The sequence below is a fragment of the Strigops habroptila genome, chromosome Z (assembly GCF_004027225.2).
Source record: "Strigops habroptila isolate Jane chromosome Z, bStrHab1.2.pri, whole genome shotgun sequence".
NCBI lineage: Eukaryota > Metazoa > Chordata > Aves > Psittaciformes > Psittacidae > Strigops > Strigops habroptila.
Genome location: NC_044302.2, coordinates 70,627,908 through 70,648,417, shown reverse-complemented (window position 1 = coordinate 70,648,417; position 20,510 = coordinate 70,627,908). Strand labels below are relative to the sequence as shown.

Sequence of the window (20,510 nt, the reverse complement as noted above, 5' to 3'; positions counted from 1 at the left end):
TTTGTTGGGGTTTCATTTGCTTGGTTGTTGTTTGATGGGTTGTTTATTTTTTTGGGGGGGGATATGTTGTTCTTTTCTTTCACTTTATTGTAATGCTTCATTTTTAATGTTTCACTTATGGTTTTGGTCTTAAGATTTTTCTCAGAGGTGAATATTCTTGCCCCAGAGTTGAGAGACACTACAGCACATCAAAGCCTCAATAGGCAAGGGCTAATTTATGTGGTAAGATCAGTTGGACTGGGGGACAAATAAAAGAGACATCAGCCCCTTTTAATAGTAGCTGAAGATATACCAGAACTCATCACATGCTGCACAGCACAACATTTCAATAACAGTGATTAATGGGATAGTTTCTGAGACTATGCATATTCTTTTTCTATCGCCAATGCTTACTACACAAGCGCTAATCAGATGCATAAACTCTAACCAGACAGAACTAATGACTGCCCTGTCACTAGCATTAATAGATGTGACAAAAAGCAGAAATAAGCAGAAGAATTAAAAGTGGACCAGTGTGGGCAAGACCAAAACCCTTCTGGATGCCTTCAGCTTCAAAAAATGCCCTCTTCACTACTTTGTGGTATGTCAGTATACTCTTCACATTAACACCAGTGAAAAAAAGGTTATTATCATTTTGTGTGATAACTTGGTGCACTTTGTGTGCATCCTCTTACCCTTAGGATGGTCTGCAGAGCTAAGGTTTCAGACACTTCCCAAAATATAAATTCTAACTCATGCAGAAGGTAACACTAGTACTTTTCCAGACTGCATAAGTGATACAAATATTAAATTGTCTGACCATTCAAAATAATTATACTTAATTTCTTAACTAACAATTTCTTTACCCAGAAAAACTTCCTCCTTCTTCCTTTCATAACCAAGTGCATATCTTTTGCCTCCATGCTAGTACATATGTTTACATGCACAACTGATAGAAAAGAATCTAGGTGGAATAGGTCTTTGTAGTTTACTGTTCTTGACTAAAACCAAGCAGGAAGTAAGCTGACATGAAAATGATCTTTGGGCAATTGGCCTTCCTCAACTTTCTTCTGGGAGTGCCACAAGTAAAATTGTGCATACTCCAAAGGAAGAAGCAAAGATGGATCAGAACTATGTCTCCACTTAGCTTGTGAGTGGCTGCATCAGTGTATTGTACAAAGTGCTTTTTCATTTTAGTGCCTTTGAAGCACATCTTCAGACTATGACTGATGGAGAAACAGGGCTCCTGCCTGCTTCTTTGTCATCAGTATTATTTCTTAGTCCCTGAAATGCCTATCTATTCATTTTGAGTAGGCTTCATACAAGAAAACTGGGCTAAGATTTGGACTTCTGTCTTTAAAACTAAAGAATCTGACCAACAAAATGTATGTACTCAAGCTGGGCTAATAATTTATAACCACTAAAAAATATTACAATTTGTAATTACAATTGCAAAGCAACTGCAATAATTTCCTTTTATTTTTTTTTTTTTTTTTTTTTTTTTTTCCAAATGGAACAGCAAGGACTTTCTCATGTCAGAGGAATCAGTGAAAATGAAATATCTAAGCCAAGGTGAAGTCTGAAATTACATCTGAAAAGCAAACCCACAGGAAGCTTATGCCTCCCTCATATTTCATCTTGTTCTGTTACCCCAACCGATTTAGGTTTAGACTGGATATCTCTCCACTAAAATACTTGTCCTGTATGAATGTAAATTAATAACAAACACCAGAGAATAAAGAAGTATGATTTCACTTTCAAACCTGAGTTAAAATACCAAGATTAAAAAAAAAAAAAAGATCACCTAGCAAGCAGAAAGTATATTATGTAAAATTATGAATATTATGCAATCTAGGAAAAACAAAGATTTGAAATGGTTTCGTATGGAGTGAAATCAAATGACTGACAATTGTTTGAAACACTAGTACCACGTTGTATTTATTATGTATTTCCTGGGAGAAAAACTTATCCTGATATTTTTCAGTGTTTGCTGCAAAAAACTTAAGAATCATGACAAAGTGGTACAACAACATAGTGATGGACCACCACAGACAATGAAATTAAGACATCAGAAATCTTACAGAAATTAAAACAGTATTAGAAGTAATATTGTATATCAGCATAATATTTAAGAACCAGTTATGTACTTTTTAAGGCAATATTTGCATCCAGACCATACTTTCTGTTCTAGATCCTTGAAAAAACTTTCTGGGTCCTTGACTGTTCATGTTTTTATCTTTTATGGAAAGAAAAGGCTTTAATAACTTCTGACAGTCACATGCAAACACAGAAACTTTTAATTGCTCATTTCAATAAAACTGAAGTTTTTCTCAGACCTTGAACTTTGTAGTATAAACTATGTAAACATGAAAAGATAAAATCTGTCATTTATTTCCTTTGAAGGAAGTTTATAAATCAAATAATTCCATTGTGAAAATAATAGATAGAAAATAAAGCTGTGTATTTTTTTCCTCAATAATATTTATTTAAACTTGCCTTTCAATAAAATATCCCCAATGTCTTATATTGTCTGTGACATTTAAGTCTTCTGTATTTTCATCATTAGAGCTATCATCTAATGGGGGCAAAATTCTATGTAGTGTAGTTTAACCTCTAACACTTCTCTTTTTATCCCCAGAGTTATTCACATATTTTGCTCATTATTGCCCTATGAAAATTCTTTATATTATAGCTGATTGGGGAAATAATAACACATATTGCATCAACTAAAAGATATTCTTCAATGCTCTGAGGAATCTAATATTTTAGCTCTTGGGCGTTTGAGTCATTAAGGGAATTTTCATGTTCAGTGCCCTGAAATAGATTCAGTCTTGCATAATTCAAAACAACTTCATACCACTCACGGTAAATGGTCCACGCAGGAATGTTTGTTTTTCTTACCCATTCCTCCCCCTTCCTCACAGATGATTTTTCTTAACCATTTTAAAAACTCTTTCTTCAATTAATGGCAAAAGGTAAAGTGGCATCAACTGATCATCACAAAATAATGACAGATGGTTAAAATCTGGAAGGTTCCAAAAAGTTTAATTTATCTACCAGTTTTCTGCAACTAACTGATTTCCATGATGTCTAATACCTTCATTCTCCATAAGCACCCAAGTGACAGCACCTCTCAGCCAAGTGCAGTCCCATCACAATCAGTTTGTCTGGCCTGAAGGTTAGAACATAGGTCTTGTCCTTGATTATTATAGAGTGAAAAAAGTTCTGAAGAATCTCTAATTAGGATTTACTAGGAGAGTTGACATGAAATCTTTAGCCTTATTAGTACGAAAAAAGTATTCCTAAAAGGGCATCTAAAAGGGAAGGAGCATATGGGACATCTTGAAGCCTGGTCAAAGCTGGCAATGAAAATACACTGAGGAAAGACATAACACTAAGCATAAGTTACCTGACCTGAGAATTGACTTTACTATTTTGTTTCTTCTATAATGCACAGCTTTCAAAAAAAAAAAAAAAAAAAAAAGTCACTAATGAACCAGGGATTATTTATAATCAAAAATGTGTCAAAACCCCATAAAATCTATTACTCTTCAGTGATGATATTTCCTATAGTACTGCAGGGACCAGTCTTGCATTGAGTGACACTGAATAGTATCACTCAGCAGGCCTTTTCTTTATGTAGTTACATATAGCTATAAAGGAAATTCAGAAAAGAACCTAATTGCCATAAATTATACTTTTCTTTTGCCTATACATTAAGTAAACAGTTCTATATCAGATTTCTTTAAATTTTGCTTGAAAATACATCAATTTAAAGAGAAGAAAAATATTGTGGTTCAGAAATGTTCACTGAGTGCACCTATTAATTGGATGAGTAATATAAACAACCAAATCCACTTCCACTTTTTTTTTTTCATTTTAGCTTGGACTCTGAAAACTGGTTTTTTTTAATGTAAATTTTATGTACAGTCTTTCACTCAAATTTAAAGGGCTAAATCAGAAAACGTGAGAAAGTATAAATTTCATGTTAATGTGTTGCTGTCATTATAGAAAATTCTGTAAAGAAGCAGTTGGAAAAACCCTCTAATTGCATGCTGAAATATAAGTGGACAAAATATCCTACTAAATTGTTCCTAATTTGTCTCTGAATGTAGCCCTATCTCAGGTCTGTACACCTAAATTCCACCAATATTTTTAGCACAAACATCTGAAAAGATGAGATTTTCTAAGAATACAGATATCACTAAAGGGGGGGTGGGGGGGTAACAAAACAACCCACCCCCCCCCAAAAAAAACCCCAAAAACCAAAACAAAACAAAAAACAAAACAAAGAAACTCCAGACCAACCAGTGAAACATTAGTTGTAAGGGGGTATGCTTGGAAATATTCTAAAGTGCTTGAAGAAGCACCTGGAAAAACACAGTTTGTTTTAGGATTGCTAATCAGGTAGTTCATGCTTAGTTACACAGCATCCTTTGAAAATATTTCTGTTATGACAGAGACAGATAAAAGAAATTCTCCAGATTCTGTAAAATTACTGTTTCAAAATGCATCTGAAAAGTTTTCATGGACGAAATGAGTAGTTAACATAAATAATACTGCAGGCAGAAAAATTACCAGAAAGAGTATATATTCTAGTAGATATTACATATCCTCCCTTTCTTTGAATTCCTTCACCAACATAAGATTATGTAGCATAGGAAAGAGAAAGAAATAAACTATGGATTCTCTTCTACTCAGTCATTTTCACTACTGTCCATTGTTGAACAGATCAAAAGCAAAGATAATATTCCAGGAGGAACTTACATTTTTAATCACCAGAAATGGGAAAACTCTCTGAGTTAAAGAAAAACATATGTAGCCAAGTTAAAGCAAATCTTGAACTAATCTTTTTATTTCTGTAACAGATTTGAATGTTCCCATTTAATAGTATATTTTTTTTATTTCTATGTTTCTAGTGAGTTCCTAGGCAAAAACTCTCTCTTATATTTGTTTCTTCCAAGTTTGCTAGCCTTCGATAGACCATAAAAGTACTAAACCAATACTGTAATAACCTTCATTTCATGTGGGCTTTTGTAGGATGGAGGGAACTGCAGAACTGGGATTGCCCTATAATTCTGTCCTGAGTTAGTCCTTAAAATTCTGCTTCAGATCATAAGCAATCCAAATTAGGAGTTATTGCTTTTCTAAATTTGCATATGATCCACCACAATAGCTGTTTATTCCTTAAACGTAGGCATAAATTGGTTTTGACAGAGAAAAACTCAAAATTCAAAAACTCAAAACTCAAAACTCAAAAAACTCGAAAAGTACCTTTTCACTTAGCCTTAGTCTTTCTCTCCCTCTTACTTTTAAAGACCTCCACGTTGTCCCTCATGACAGTAAAAAATTTAATCTTTTAACAAGATTTCAAGATCTTCTGAGCGAAGTGTGTATTAGTACTATCCTCTGAAATGCAGGAAAGTCATGATGCATCATTATGTTACTGTATTCCGAATGACAAGCCATGTTTCATAAAAGTTGAATAGAAATTGAGAAGGAAAACCAAAGTGCTTCATGAGAGGCAAAAAATGCATTTATGTTAAAAATGTACAAATTTTTAAATAAAATCAGGTTCTGCTAGTAAGTCAGTCACAAATATTTTGGTTTTCAGCTAGGTTTTTTTTACTTTCCCTTCATTCCTCTCAAGCCACAGGTCCTTGAGAGGAGAGCTCTTTTGTGGGAGTCTTCACTGTCAGACAAAATAATTCCAGCTGTAGAGCACAGATTAATAATCCACAGTTACCTCTCTGAATGCACACTGACATAAAGCAACTACAAAAATACACTGGTTGTGTACAAGTATATGAAATAGTATCCATCAGCTTAGAAACTCTGGTGTCTGTCTGTCATGTCCAGTAAAACTGATTGTCCCTCTCCTCCACCTCTCTGGAAGCAGGGCCCTTCTAATAGTGATCGTAAGATTCTTTACTTACTTCTTGTACAAAGGGATTAGAATTCCTTTTCATAGGAGTCGGAGTGAAATCAGCTCTTTAACTCCATGTGGGAAACTGCCCAATAGAGATTGGAGCAGCAACTTTCTTGGGAGGATCCCCATCAACTGTTGTTTTCCTTTTCAATTCATGCACCCAATCCTCCAGAACTGAGGTAGATTTTCCATCCTACTTTCTCGTGTCTTCTCTGTGATCCCGCAGGTAAAACCATAGGGTGCCTCATGGCGTGTACCTTCTATATCTTCGCTCTCGAACAAGGGCGTCTTCAGTTAATAGCCGAGATGTGGGCTATTAACACATAGGGAGCTGGATATATCATCTCTCAACTGCTGGAACTCCTGCAACAGTTTTTCTATAGCTGAAATGATGAAGGAAGAGAGAGGTTGTCTTCAAACTCCCAGAGCTGACAACTTGCTTGTCCACTGGTGGTGCCATTTTGCCTGTCCAGCTCATTGTTGCCAATGAACTCACATATGATGACGGCGCACTCCATGTAAATTTCTGCCTCATGGGTCATATACATTCGACTTCATCTGGATCTATGAGTTGCTGCTCGGTGTCTGACTTACGATAAATCATCTCTAGAATGACTAATTCCCTCACGTACTGAAGGCCTTTCTCTATTGTGGTCCACTTGCCCCACGCGGTATACAGCATCTTCCTTGAAGGGATACCTTTCCTTCACAGCTGATAAAAGCCATCTCCAGAGGCTGAGGATTAGTTTCTCTTTTGCAATTGCCTTGTCAATATCCATTCCCTCGCAAGTCATCCCAGTTTCTTGGCATGCCAATTGCCTTGTCAATATCCCTTCCCTCGCAAGTCATCCCAGTTTCTTGGCATGCCTACCTTCTAATTCGAAACTGTTGTCCCCACTATCCCAGCACTGGAGCATAAAGGTGACAATGTGCTCACATGGGCAATAGCTGAAATATTTTTGCATATCCTGCAGCTCAGTCATGGACCGGGATTGAGAAGTTACCTCTTCTTCTGCCTCTTCCTCTGTTTCTTGTGATGGTTCCTTTGTTTCTGATGATGGCCCTTCTTCATCCTTCTTCACAAAATGAGTTGGGTTTTGTTTCCATTTGTTCTTGTGTACAGTGGCAACTGACACCAACATGGGTTGATTCTCTGGTTCAGCTGTATCACCCATCATCGGGGTTTAAGCAGGTTTCATGTTTGTTGTCAGGGTTTGAATAGTCACAGTACGAGTGATAGCAATTAAAACAGCTGCAGTGCTTGTCGATGAAGTTTGAATAGCCACCATACTTGTTGCTGGAGTTTGAGTAGCTGCAGTGCTTGTTATAAGGATAAAAATAACTGTGGTGTCTGTTACCAGAGTTTGAGTAGCTGTGGTACTGGTCATCAGAGTTTCATAGAATCACAGAATCATAGCATCACAGAATAGCTAGGGTTGGAAAGGACCTTAAGATCATCTGTGCCTCAGAGTTTCTTTGGCAGAAATGATTGTAACCAATGAAAACAGTGTTCTTAGGACCCTAAAGCAGAAACAGACAGAACCCGCACTACCACCTGCAGAGAGGAATCCACAAAGTACAATGTCATAGTGGGCTGCTGGGTAAAGAGGAGATAGTTGGAAATGTTAGCAGTGTGGAAATTTATGGGACTGAACTGCAGGCCTGTTGTTCAGCAGAAAAAAGCCAAAAGCCTTGCTGAAAGGACAGGAGTTTCATTTATCAAGCATTTCTAGAGTAAAAGGCAAATACGCAAAAAGGTGGACACACTTCCAGCCAACTGTCAGAGTGCCTGAGGAAATTATTATCTGTTCTGAGGGAGGAAACAAACGTACGACTCTTTGCTGACCTCTTTTTCATTCAGCCCCCAAGAGAGATGTGGTAAGCCAGGCAGGATGGAAAAAAGATCCTTTTAAACCTTCCTTTTTAGAAACTAGGGAAAAAAGTGCTTATTAGTTCTAAACATAAACAATATATCGTCCTCATTACCAAAACATTAGGTTTCTTTTGGCAGCCTGAATTCTCTTATTAACTTTTTAAAGATTTTTTTTTCCATTTTAATTTTACATTGAGCTTAATTTAAGGTAGCTATGGAATTAAACATAGTCTCTAAATTCAAAAAGCACAAAAAGAAAATTTATACTCAATTCGCTAATGAAACTCTTTCTGTGCATCACAAATTCCCTGTGTTTTTCCCAAATTTACTCACACTATAAATCTGTAATCTAGAAAGCTGGAATCTACATTTTTCTCCTACTTGTGAGGCTTTAAAAAAGCAAGATCTGTGAAGTCTTCTTCAGATATTTTTTTCCCTTTGAAAATGGAATTCTTAACACATTTTTGTTGTTGAGGCTAAGTCTTACTAAACACAATATTTTGTCTACTCATAGCACAATTTGGTCTCTGTGGGACTAGAAATTGAAAGATGGACATACTGGAAAATACCTGCCTTTGCTTTATTCAGAAAAAAAAAAAAAAAAGGCATAGATCATGCATTTTAGTTCTTTGTGCGATTCATACTATGCTTATACCTCCTCTTTTTTTTTCTCCCTCTTAAAAATTACAATATTTTTCAGCTTCACTGCTAAAGAATTACTGGCAATTATCCCCCAAAAGTAAGTTTGTGGTGGGTATTATAATGACACAAATAAAAAGGTTTTAATTTCCAAAACCTATTAAAAAGCATTCTCTAAAATAAAGGAAAGGGATTTGAAGTTCACATGAAAGACACTATCTGCATAAAACCAATCCCCAGGAGAATGCATGTCACCTGTCAGACACTTTAAAGGTTTTATAAATGTTGTCTTCTGCAAAGTCGACTGCAAACATCATAAGGTCTTTGGTAAATATGTCTACCAGCCTTTTTGTTTGAGCAGAAATATTGAACTTCCTGACATTATGATTATAAAGTAGAGGAGATTATTTCAGTTTTGGGTTTTTTTTTAATATTTGATTAGTGGCCTCTCTCATTTTCCTTGTGATCAAGTTTCAAATCACACACAGAGTTAAGTGTTTGAAAAAGGTTTTCCTTAGCAATACAAGCCTGGCAAAACAATCTATTTAGAAGCTATTTATGACTAAACATATAGAAACGTTGAGGCTGGAAAAGAAAAGAAAAAAAAAAAATTGGTTGCCCAATCCACAATATCAGAATGAGCAGGCAAAATTCTGTACTTCAGGAAAATAATATTGTTTATAATGCATAATGCAAACTGTTTCTCTCTTTGACAGAGGCAAAATACAACATTTTGTTTGTCTGCAAACAGACAAACAAAATGTTTGTTTGTCTACTGATAACTGTATCAAATTTATTTTATCTGATGATTATTTCAAGTATAGTGTTCATAATGCTTCCTCTTTTTTAAAAGAACACCAAAAAAACCCATACAATAAATCCACGAACAAAATTCAGAAAAACGGCACAGACCTCAAAAGAAGCATAGCTAATAGATTTTCAGTGAATTATATTAGACATATGCTATGGTACTTGTTCTTTGAGAATTTACACATTTGGATTTTTGGCTCTACGTAACATTATGATTGTCAGGAAACATCTGATTAGAAACATCATGAATATAAAAAAAGAAAGGAGGGGGGAAACTAGGAATCTTTGTTGCAGACAAGACTTGCAGTTGACTGCTGGCCTTGAGAATCAGATTTAGACTGCAACTCTCCCAGACATGGCATAACAGCCATCTGAGGGTCGCTCCCTTACCTCCCATTTACTTACCTCAGATAGGAATCACATACAAGAGAAGAAAAATATTCTGTCACTGTTCATCCTTACCTCTGTCTTCACAGTAAATTAAATAATCAAATAACAGAAACTCTGTGAAGCCATAGTAACTAAAATCTGAGATCAGTCTCCTATACAAAGCTTGTAACACCTTAAGTAACAAAACAGAAAAAGCCTAAACCCAAATGTATTGCTTTTTTGTTAATTTTACAGAGTCGATGTGTTGTAAAGACTGTAAAATGAAAAGAGCCCTATGAGAAACAGCCATAGGAAGTTTACTTGATAGATGTATGTTATACAGCAGAAATATACTGACGCGTGTAATGAATTTAGAAGCACCTGACATGCATGTTTTTGAAGATATACTTGAGATAATTTCATTCCTACCTTTCACACACAACTTTCCTGGTGAAATGAAGAACTTGGTGAACCAATAATTTCCAAAAGGGAAAGCAGCCTGGGATTATCACATGGACATCAGCAGATCATACAAAAAGGAATCTATGTAGGAGATACACTGTCCTTGTTTCAGTGATAAAATCTCATGTAATACAACTGTAACCGCCTATAGGCTTCTAAACATGTGGAGTTCACTGAAGTACCACAATACCAAAAACCTGTGCTGAGTTGCTGCCACACATTATAAGGGATTTAGGAACTTGTACCTGTTGGTTAATACACTGGAGGTCTTCTGTTTGTGCTTTTCAGAGATGAAGATTCCCACCCTGAACCTGAAAATATTAGTCATTTCTATTCTAGATACCTGGATTGCACCTGTTGGTTACAATCTCCCCAGTGGGAGGTTTACTTTTCACAAAATGTAAGTGGCATGATTATTTTCATAGAATCATAGAATGGTTAGGGTTGGAAAGGAATTTAAGATCATCTAGTTCCAATCCCCCTGCCATGGGCTGGGACACCTTACACGAGACCATGCCACCCAAGGCCCTGTCCAGCCTGGCCTTGAACACTGCCAGGGATGGAGCTTTTACCACTTCTTTGGGCAACCTGTTCCAGTGCCTCACCACCCTCACAGTAAAGAATTTCTTCCCTATATCTAGCCTGAACTTCACCTCTTAAGTTTAATTCCATTACCTCTTGTCCTATTGCTACAGTCCCTGATGAAGAGTGCCTCTGCAGCATCCTTGTAGGCCCCTTCAGATACTGGAAGGCTGCTATGAGGTCTCCACGCAGCCTTCTCTTCCTCAGGCTGAGCAGCCCCAACTTTCTCAGCCTGGTTCATATGGGAGGTGCTCCAGCCCCCTGATCATCCTCATGGCCCTCCTCTGGACTTGCTCCAGCAGCTCCATGTCCTTCTTATGTTGAGGACACCAGAACTGTACACAATACTCCAAGTGGGGTCTCATGAGAGCAGAGGGGCAGAATCACCTCCTTCAACCTGGCCATGCTCCTTTTGATGCAGCCTAGCATACAGTTGCCTATCTGGGCTGCAAGTGCGCACTGCCAGCTCATGTTAAGTTTCTCAACAACCAGCACCCCCAAGTCCTTCTCTGCAGGGCTATTCTCAATCACTTCTCCACCCAACCTGTAGCTGTGCCTGGGATTGCCCCAACCCAGGTGTAGGACCTTGCACCTCACTTTGCTGAACTGCATGAGGTTGGCATTGGCCCATCTCTCAAGTGTGTCAAGGTCCCTCTGGATGGCATCCCTTCCCTCCAGTGTATCAACCGAACCACACAGCTTGATGTCATCAGCAAACTTACTGAGGGTGCACTCAATCCCACTGTCCATGTCGCCAACGAAGATGTTGAATGGGATTGATCCCAATATTGACCCCTGAAGGATACCACTCATTACCCGTTTCCAGTTGGACATTGAGCCATTGACTGCAACTGTCTGCATGCGGCCATCTAGCCAATTCTTTATCCACTGGATGGTCCATCCATCAAGTTTATGTCTCTCCAGTTCAGAGAAAAGGACTTCGTGTGGGACAGTGTCAAACACTTTGCACAACCCCAGGTAGATGACATCAACTGCTTTGCCCCTATCCATCAGTTCTGTAGCCCCATCATAGAAGGCCATCAAATTGATTAGGCATGATTTCCCCTTAGTGAAGCCATGTTGGCTGTCACCAACTACCTCATTGTTTTTCATGTGCCCTAGCATGCTTTCCAGGAGAATCTGCTCCATGATCCTGCCAGGCACAGAGATGAGACTGATTGGTCTGTAGTTTCCCAGGTGTGTTGGAACTTGTAAGTCGTAAACCATGGGAGGAATAAGATACGGATAAAAGCTTGGCTGAGAAAGAATGGCCCAGTGTTTATTTATCAATCACGGGTTGGAAAGGTCGAGACAGAAGGGAGTAGCCGACCTTGATGGAGAGGAGCTAACTCTTTGTGTAAGAAAAGATGTTGCTGGGGGGAGATAAATGCTTGATTAATAGTTTGTCTTATGTTAGTTAGCCAATCAGTGTGTGCCTTCTGTAAAAGATAGACCAATCAGTATGAGACACGCTAGGTAGGAACAAATATAAATGTGTATGGATAACTGTAATAAAACGACATCTTGCTTGCATCAAGCTGCGTCCCGTCTCTCAATCGTGGCAAATTGGTGACCCCGACGTGATGGGTCGACGAACCGCCTAGCTGAGCGGCTTGCTGCGAGTCCCACAGAACTTTGAATGAACTGCTGAAAGGAAGCAGGAGCTGGCCAGCACTAATCCCTCCGGAGTAGAGAGGTGAGCTGTGGGAAACATGGGAAATCATGAATCTTCCCCAGAGAGAGATGTATATGAGCTTATGAAAGCTCTCCAGTGAAAGCATGGGAAAAATGTTCCTGGTCATGACCTCAAAGCAATACTTAAATGGGTGCAGGTGAAAATACCCACTGTGACTGCATCTAGTATTTTTACGAAGGAACTTTGGGACGATGCGGGGGTGAAATTATGGGATGCAGCAACAACTGGGAACGCTGAGGTGCAGCGTATGCTCCCTTGTTGGAGAAGCATTTTTAAGGCTTTGAAAGTCCAGGAAAAAAGCCACAAAGATGTAGCGGAGAGAGAAGCAGACTCTCCCGCGGTACCTCCACTGTCATCGGAGGACCGAAAAAACCCCAAGTCTTTGGAGGTCTGTGCTGCGGGTTACTCCCCAGAGGAATACCCCTTTGATCCGGGACCGGTGGATCCTGAAAAAGAGCCAGACCTCTACCCCCCTGACCCACATGATGTATGGGTTAACATAAGATGACAAGCCTTGAAGGAGGGGGATCTGGAAATTGCCAAGACAATTGTAGCCCCCGTAATATATCAAGGCCGGGGGGCACAGTGGGAGGCTTTGTCTTTTCCGGTAGTTAAGGAGCTGCGCTGCACTGTTACCGAACATGGGCTTTCTTCCCCGTATTTTGCAAGCTTGCTATCTTCTGTCTTTGATACTTATGTTATGAGTCCGCATGATCTAAAATCCCTGGCGCAATTGTTATTGACTCCGATCATCCTCCGGACCACCCTTCCAAGCAACAAATCAGTGAACCTCCTGAGAAGAGCCAGGACAACATGAGTTGAACACCGCAAGCAAGGAAGGACTATATGAATCAGTGTAAAGAAATATCAATTGCAGAAATCGTTTGTATTTCATGTAAAACTTGTGACTTTCGAAAAGGAAATTGATGTAGCAAAAGTCTTAGTTGTCACAGGGCACGAATTGTTAGGAAATAGCCGTTATTTACATAATTGTGTAGACTGGTCTCATATAGTGTATAAAAGGTCGAAGGAGGTCTGTGTAGCCTCGGACGCCTTTCTGTCCTAACTCCTAATACATCTATGATTTTACAACACTGTCTTTCTCATAGAGCAAAGCGTGGCATTCATGCATATACCCCTGATTGCGATTATAGCGCGGAGTTTTGGTCTTTTAGTCAACGCTTTGTTAGCTCTCTTCTGATACCTGGGCTTGCCGCTGGGAGAGCATTAGCGACTCTAGATAAACTTGGCTGCTGGCTTGCTAAACAAACTAATGCTACTAGCAATGCCTTATCTGGTCTTTTATTAGATGTAGATAGTGTTCGCCATGCTACATTACAAAATAGAGCTGCTATAGACTTTTTGCTTTTAGCGCAAGGCCATGGCTGTGAAGATTTTGAAGGCATGTGTTGTATGAATCTCTCCGATCACTCAGAATCAATCCATGCCAGTATTCAACAGCTTAAAAAAGGAGTCTTTAAACTCCGACAAGATGATAGTTGGGATTGGTTAGATAAACTCCTTGGAGGATGGGGGCTATCAGGATGGTTAAGGAGTTTGGTAAAGACAATTGTTTACGCCTTGGCTGTCTTTGTTCTCCTGTTAATCCTTTTACCCTGTCTGTTGCAGTGTCTACAGAGATTGATAGAGCGTTCCATGAAAAAAATTCTTTTTGTGCAACAGGAAGGGGGAGATGTGGGACAGGATTTGGCTATTCTCAGCAGGACTCCCAGTGCTGTTCAGCTGATAGAAGGAGACGTGTTGGAACTTGTCGGTCGTAAACCATGGGAGGAATAAGATAAGGATAAAAGCTTGGCTGAGAAAGAATGGCCCAGTGTTTATTTATCAATCACGGGTTGGAAAGGTCGAGACAGAAGGGAGTAGCCGACCTTGATGGAGAGGAGCTAACTCTTTGTGTAAGAAAAGATGTTGCTGGGGGAAGATAAATGCTTGATTAATAGTTTGTCTTATGTTAGTTAGCCAATCAGTGTGTGCCTTCTGTAAAAGATAGACCAATCAGTATGAGACACGCTAGGTAGGAACAAGTATAAATGTGTATGGATAACTGTAATAAAACGACATCTTGCTTGCATCAAGCTGCATCCCGTCTCTCAGTCGTGGCACCCAGGTCTTCCATTTTCCTCTTCTTGGAAATGGGGGTTATATTTCTCTGTCTCCAGTCATCGGGAACTTCACCTGACTGCCATGATTTTTCAAATATCATGGACAGTGGCTTAGCAACTTCATTCACTATCTCCTTCAGGACCCGTGGATGGATTTCATCAGGTCCCATGGACTTGTGCACGTTCATGTTCTTAAGATGATCTCAAAGCTGATCCTCTCCTACAGTGAGCCTAAGGTCTTCATTCTCACAGTCCCTGCATCTGCTTTCCAAGACTTGAGTGGTGTGGTCATAGCACTTGCTGGTGAAGGCAGATGCAAAGAAGCTATTGAGAACCTCATTCTTCTCCAAATCCATGATAGCCAGTTCTCCTCTTTCCTTCTGGAGATGGCCCACTTTATCTCTAGTCCTTCTTCTGTTGGCAACATACCTATAGAACCCTTCCTGTTATCTTTCTCATCCCTCGCCAGACTCAATTCTAACTGGGCCTTAGCTTTCCTGACATGATCCCCACCTTCCTGGAAATGTCCCTGTATTCCTCCAAGGCTGCCCTTGCTTTCCTGTTCTATAAGGGTCTTTTTTCCTCCTGAGTTTGCTCATCAGTTCCTTATCCACCCATGGAGGCGTCCTGGCCTTCTTGTCCCATTTCCTTCTTGTCGCGACCCATTGCTTCTGAGCTTGGAGCAGGTGATCCTTGAATACCAGCCAGCATTCTTGGGCTCCCTGCCCTCTGGGGCTTTATCCCATGGAACCTTACCAAGCAAAGTAAGTCCAGGGCAGTGAGCTTGCTATGTGCCCTTCTTACTGCCCTGAGGATCTCAGACTTGACCATCTCATGATCGCTACAGCCAAGGCTGCCCTGGAGCATCACATTTCCAACCAGTCCCTCCCTGTTGGTGAGCACGAGGTCAAGCATGGCACCTCTCCTTGTCGGCTCCTCTATTACCTGCAGGAGGAAGTTGCCTTCTACAAAATTGAGGAACCTCCTGGATTGCTTCTGCCAGGCCGTACCATCCCTCCAATAGATATCGGGGTGGTTGAAGTCCCTGATGAGGACCAGGGCTTGCTCGCCTGAGGCTGCTCCTATCTGTCTTTAGAGCGCTTCCTCCACACAGTCCTTCGGACTGGGTGGCCGGTAGCAGACCCCACTGTAATGTCCCCTATGTTATTTTTGTTTTAGTTGTTTTCTGCTCTTTAATGTAAAAAAAAAACCAAGTGAGGCTATCTAATATGGTCATGTAGGGCATATCACATTTGGAATTTGTCTTTGAAAGACTAAAAAACCTGATTTTTGCCATTATAATAAATAGAAGTTTTTGCATTGGAGTAAGTAAAAGGAAACATTGCTGATTTTTCAGGACCTTCCCTGATGTAATAGAAATAATGGCCTATGGTTTTGGGGTTTATAGTCACTTCTGAATAATCCAGTTAAAAAAGAAGTGATTCATAGGCAAAAACGTTGATGTGGACCTTTTTTAGGCTGAGTATTTTTTAGCTACTACAATTTGAGCCATATATTGCATAATCACTGTATGAGACTATAAAGTTGTCCTCAGTTTATACCCATATAATTTTTTCTTTCTGTGATATTTAGGTAGGATGTAGGTGCATTTTACTAAACAGCTCACAGTTTTTAGCACATTCAAGGCTAAACTGTTCTCTGATCTCTTTAATTTTCACTTAGAAATAATGTTATCTTTCTACTAATTTGGCTGTAATAAATGAAAAATATTAGAAATGTTAACAAATTCTGTTTAATTAAGGAACATAATATTAAAGTAATAAAATAGTCCAGAAATTTATTAACAGAATACTGGAAAACGTTCTGCTGTATGCAGAGAGACAGGCACAGTCCTGAGAGTTATTTACCTCTACAGCCCCAAAGATCTCTGAAATTTTCTCCATTTCATTGCTCAAATAGTACATACACTGGATGTCTAATCAGAACTGAACAGTTGAAGTAGAGATTTGAAAGAATGTTGCTGGAAATCATATGAACATGATGATCTCAATTCACATCGACAACAAAAAAAATAGATTTTTATGCATATATATGCTAAAGCACTTCAAAGCTTAAAGAAAGCAATTTTTTAGCTTGTTAAAGTACAGATGCTGAAGCATGATGACATTACTGCTTTCATAAGCTTTAGTTAATAACAATTATAGCAGAATCTGATCAACATTTTTTTTCGGTGAGCAATGAAGATTTGGTTACAGTGGTTCATTTTGAAAGATCGTCTTATCATATGACTGTTTCAGTACCATGAACAACTAAGCATTTCTAAGTTCATTTTCATAAGAACCATTTGGGGGGGATAATAAACTTATTTCAAGTATTTCCTTTATTCCTTTCTTTCATTCATTTCCTTCAAGCTTATTTTAACATACAAGATTTTTCAAAATATCTATCTGAAATTCAACTATGTAATAGCATTTTTATTCTGCTTCTTTGCAACAGGCAGTTCATCTGCAAATATTACCTACATCATAAGATTTTATACATATATTTGTTTAAATTTGTTTTATGTTAACTACATTTTTGCATAATAATAGTTGTAATAACAACTTTAACCTTTCTTTGAAAATAAGGAACATAATTATTCTCCCTTGCAGCTACACATTCCTGCTGGATGTTCAGAAGAAAAATGGGCGAAGACGCTTTCTAATCCAACATTTCTGACTTTGAAGCTTATATAATTATATCATAAGAATATTAAAGCTGAAAGGGAGAACTTTCTGTTCTTTTGCACACAGTACATTTTTAGGAATCTTTTAGTCCTAATATTTTTAGAGATCTAGATTGGTTTATTATAAGAAAGAAGATCTTTTGTGTTCTGAAATGTTTAGTTGACTTTGGACAATGACATGATTATATCAAAAGAATAATAAAGCTGAAAGGGAGAATTTTCTGTTCTTTTGCACACAGTACATTTCTAGGAATATTTTAGTCCTAATATTTTTAGAGATCTAGATTGGTCTATTATAAAAAAGAATATCTTTTATCATTATCATAAGAGGCATAAGCTTTTGAATAGACCAACAATTTGAAAATACTCAGTGTCTACAAACTTCAAAACCTGAGGCCATTTAAAACAACAACCAAAATAATTTTAAAATTAAAAACATATCTGGTTCCAGATATTATTGCTTAGAAATTTTTCAAAGAAGATATACATTATGCTTATGGCAGGGGCGGTTGCAACTAGATGACCTTTAAGGTCCCTTGCAACCCAAACCTTTGTATGATTCTATGATTATCTGTTAACTGAGTTTTAATGGATTTTCATATTAGTCTGACTGATAAAGAAAACATCCAAAGTAGCAAATGACTTTTGTCATTTGTCATTTGACAGGACAGAGCAAGATCAGTTAAGAATTAAATTTCAGTTCTCCCATTTTTATTTCTCCATAAAAATACATGGTTTGGTTTTTGAAAGAAAGCTCGGCGTTTGTTCTCACCTATTCTAAAGTTGTTCTTTTTTTTAAGTACCCTTACAAAGTTCAAAGACTTTTGTAAGACTTTAATTAAAAACATTTGTTTTCGTTAAGGTGGTTTGCATCTAAGTGCAGTCCAGGTTAACTTGATGAACTACAGTTTTGCAAAGATTAACATATGACTTCTGTTGACATATCATTAGCTTAATTCTGTAATCTGAACTTTATGTGAAAACATGTTTATTATAGTGACACCTCTGCTGGCATGAAATAGTAACCTGCAAATTAGTGAACCTATTTTTATCTGCCAGTAGTAGTAAACATGATGCTTAGGGACATGGTTTATTGGTGGACTTGGTAATGTTAGGTTAATGGTTGGACTCAATGACTTTAAGGTTCTTTTCCAACCTAAATGAGTCTATGATTCTAGTCTGTGATTCTGTAAACACAACTGTAGTGCATATATGGAATGGGTAGAAGTTACTAAGGCATAAGTATTCTACTGTATTTTGAATCAAAATACCGATTTAGGACATAACACTCACTTTTCCTGTTCACTATCCCTTTTTTCTTCCTAGTTTGTCAGAAATGTCTGTGTTACTTGCAAGTGCATGAAGTAAACTGCATCTATAGAGCCTTCTGTATGAAAATACCTCCATTTAAGAAAAGATCAGTTATCTCTATCATTTAAATATGTGGTTCAGGCTTTGTTTATGAATGATCTCGTTTGCAACATAAAAGTTATAAGGAAAGAAAACTACATGTTCCCTTCTTGGCTTGCTTCCTCCCATTAGAACTTTATCTCTGCCCGTCTACTGAAAATATATTGAGGCATTATCAGGATACAACTGTGAATAGTAAAGAATAGCTTCAAAAGAAAAAGACATTCCTGATTTGAGTATGATGCCAATTTCTGAGCAGGCCATAAGAGAAGAAGTGTAGCTCCAAAACTGAAGGGTTTATGCCTCATGTCTCTCAGAGTGCTGCAAATATAAGTGGAAGTATAGCGTATTCTCACAAAAACACATCAAAGTAAGGGAAAAATTAACCTCATTAATTGAAGCAATAAAGATTTATGTTCAAGCAGTGAGGTGATGAAAATTAATACTACTCTGCTGAATGGAATGGAACTGTGACAATTGAAATGAATTGAAGGTATACCCCAAGTGATTTCAGTGGCTGTAGGAGATTGCTTTTATATTTGGGGAAAAGAAAAATGATTGATTCTCCCAGGAGCTAGGCACAGATGATCTGTTCCCAGTATTGCTCCTACCTTCGACCCATTGTATCTTTCTTTTTCTGTGCAGAAACAAGATTCATTTTCCTGGCTAGAGAACTTCTGTTTCTTTAGGGACTGAGGTTACGCTTTGGCCTAAAATCCAAGTCCTAAACTCATCAAATCAAAGGCAAGATTCAAAAATCCAAGTGTGCTCGTGTTCTCTTTTATAACTGCAGGATTATAGCAACTTTACTTTTTCCACTCAAATGCACTTTGCAGTATCTTTATCAAATAGAAATAAGGATTAGCAACCAGAATAGTAATATAACATCATACCATGTGGAAAGCAATATTACATTGCACTATTTTTGATGTTGAAAAAAGCAGGACAACTTTCTGACTCAGCAGAGGCTTGACATAACAAAGACTTTGCTGCTAGTCATTCCCTCAACACCAAGTAGTTATCAGATACTGTTCATTTCTGCTCAAGTTATGTCAGTGTATCAGTACCATTTGAAGCTCATGTTATTGGGATAAAGTAAAACAAAACATGGACATGAAAAATGCTTCAGTTTTAAGGTTCATTAAGTATGCTATGTGTGAGAGAGAGACAGAAATTGTATATTAGTCTTATATGTATTTTTTTATAATAAAAAACAACTTCCCAAGCACTATAGAGAAGACAGGCATTTCAGGCATAGAGAAAAGAAAAAGCCCAGTGATAAACAGGAAGCTAAACACACCAAAAACATTTTCCATATGTTCTTTACATATGAAAGGTGTACATACATGAAAAGACACTGATAAGTGTTCTTTATCACTTTCTTTTTCTCTTGGTTTTGTAGGAGTAGCTCATCTTCATTCAGGTTTCTTTTCTAGATGAAAGTTACTTGAAGAAACAATATCACCTAGGGTGTTTCTCTATTCATAGAAATTTAGGAGACATAACAGATTAAATATTTTATACTAATTTACTAAAACTGTTAATCTTTAAATTCAATATATTTAAAAGAATGCTACTTAGGCAAAGCTCCTGATAAAATCAAGGCCAAGTCTGAGTAACAGTGTAGGACTTGCAAATAGGGCTCAGTGGGAGTCGCATACTATTTTTTGAATTCATGGATAAATGATTCATTTCACTGAAACTCAAGGTAAATTATCCAGTAGTTATTATTATAATGAAAAAAAAAAAAATCAAGGGCAAAGAATTTTTTAACTTACTCTTCTCCAAGGCACATCCTGTTGTTATGTCTCAGGATAGAGATCTGAAAAATACCCAAAAAAGCTTGTGATATTACTGGTATTAACAGCCATTGTTAGATACCACACATGTATGTATACACAGATTTATGTTTGCTGATAGGAACAGTCAGAAAGAATTAGGGCTCATAAACA

The 20,510-nt window shown here is 37.9% G+C and overlaps 1 protein-coding gene across 50 annotated transcripts in view; it reads right to left on the bottom strand.

Annotated features, from left to right (window-relative positions):
• PTPRD (protein tyrosine phosphatase receptor type D) overlaps positions 1 to 20,510 on the bottom strand; it is a 1,245,299-nt gene that overhangs the window by 784,175 nt on the left and 440,614 nt on the right. For all 50 annotated transcript variants that reach the window (XM_030512143.1, XM_030512142.1, XM_030512141.1 and 47 more), the window contains one exon: positions 20,337 to 20,380. The gene's annotated coding sequence lies outside the window, so the exon portion shown is untranslated. The remainder of the gene's footprint in view (positions 1 to 20,336; positions 20,381 to 20,510) is intronic.